This window comes from Arachis duranensis, chromosome 4 (assembly GCF_000817695.3).
Source record: "Arachis duranensis cultivar V14167 chromosome 4, aradu.V14167.gnm2.J7QH, whole genome shotgun sequence".
NCBI lineage: Eukaryota > Viridiplantae > Streptophyta > Magnoliopsida > Fabales > Fabaceae > Arachis > Arachis duranensis.
The window spans coordinates 22,955,528-22,956,800 of NC_029775.3; the positions used below are offsets into that span (position 1 = coordinate 22,955,528).

Genomic DNA, 1,273 nt, shown 5'->3' on the forward strand with positions numbered 1-1,273 from the left:
TAAGATCTGCTAGCTGCTTGGTGATTATCTTATTTTGAGCTAGCAATACATCCATGTAGTTCAGCTCTATTACTCTTCTAGTGTTACTTCTTTCGGAGGCATAGAAGTAGTCATTCTCAGCAACTGTTTCAATGACATCTATGGCTTCTTCAATGGTTTTCTTCTTGTTTAGAGAGCCTCCTGATGAATGATCTACGACCTTCTTTGACTCATAGGAAAGACCTTCATAGAAAATGTGAAGTTGAACCCATTCATTGAACATTTCTGGCGGGCATCTTCTTGTTAAGTCCTTGAATCTCTCCCATGCTTCATAGAGAGTCTCACCATCTTGCTGCCTGAAAGTCTGCACCTCAGCTCTCAGCCTGTTGATTCTTTGAGGAGGGTAGAATCTTGCCAAAAATTTGTTCACCACGTCTTCCCAATTTGTTAAGCTCTCCTTTGGCAAGGATTCAAGCTATTTGGATGCCTTGTCCCTGAGTGAAAAAGGGAACAAGAGCAGCCTATAGACATCCGAATGGACTCCATTAGACTTCACAGTGTCACAAATTCTCAGGAAAGTGGTTAGGTGTTGATTGGGATCTTCTTGAGCACTTCCTCCAAATGAACAATTGTTCTGAACAAGGGTGATGAGCTGGGGTTTTAATTCAAAGTTGTTGGCATGTATGGTGGGCTTCTGGATGCTACTTCCACAGTTTCTTGGATTAGGATTAATGTAGGAGCCTAGAACTCTCCTTTCTTGCCTAGCACGGTTTGCAGGGCCTTCTCTAGCATGGTTGTGAGCTTCTTCTTCATGATTGTTTTCCAAATTCTCTTCCATGTTGGGTTCAAAGTACTCTTCCTCTTCCTCAGCACCAATAATTCCTTTCCCTCTTGCTTCCCTCCTTAGTCTCCAGAGGGTCCTTTCAGGTTCTGAATCGAAGGAAGTTGAAGCTCCCTCTCTTCTCCCTGTCATACAACTAACAAAACACACAACAAGAGATAAAATGAAGAGATTATTCTTGTTAGAATAATTGTTAGTGTGAGTGATGCAAATTATCAAACAGTTAGTGGGTTAGTAAGTAGAATTGTAATTAACGAAAGAAAATAGAGAGGGTAAAGGGGATGAGGAAGAAACTAAACAAACTGAAGAAAATTTACTGAATAAAAAAAACAAATAAAGAAAAAAAATGCTCAATCTAGTGAACTTCCAACTTAATAATTGTTGATTCAAAATCAATCCCTGGCAATGGCGCCATAAACTTGATGCATGAAAACTTGTCTCTCAACAAATTTC

At 39.8% G+C, this 1,273-nt stretch overlaps 1 pseudogene; it reads left to right on the forward strand.

Moving 5' to 3' along the window:
• Positions 1-265: 265 nt before the first annotated feature.
• Positions 266-364, forward strand: LOC127747273 (uncharacterized; annotated as a pseudogene).
• Positions 365-1,273: the final 909 nt, after the last annotated feature.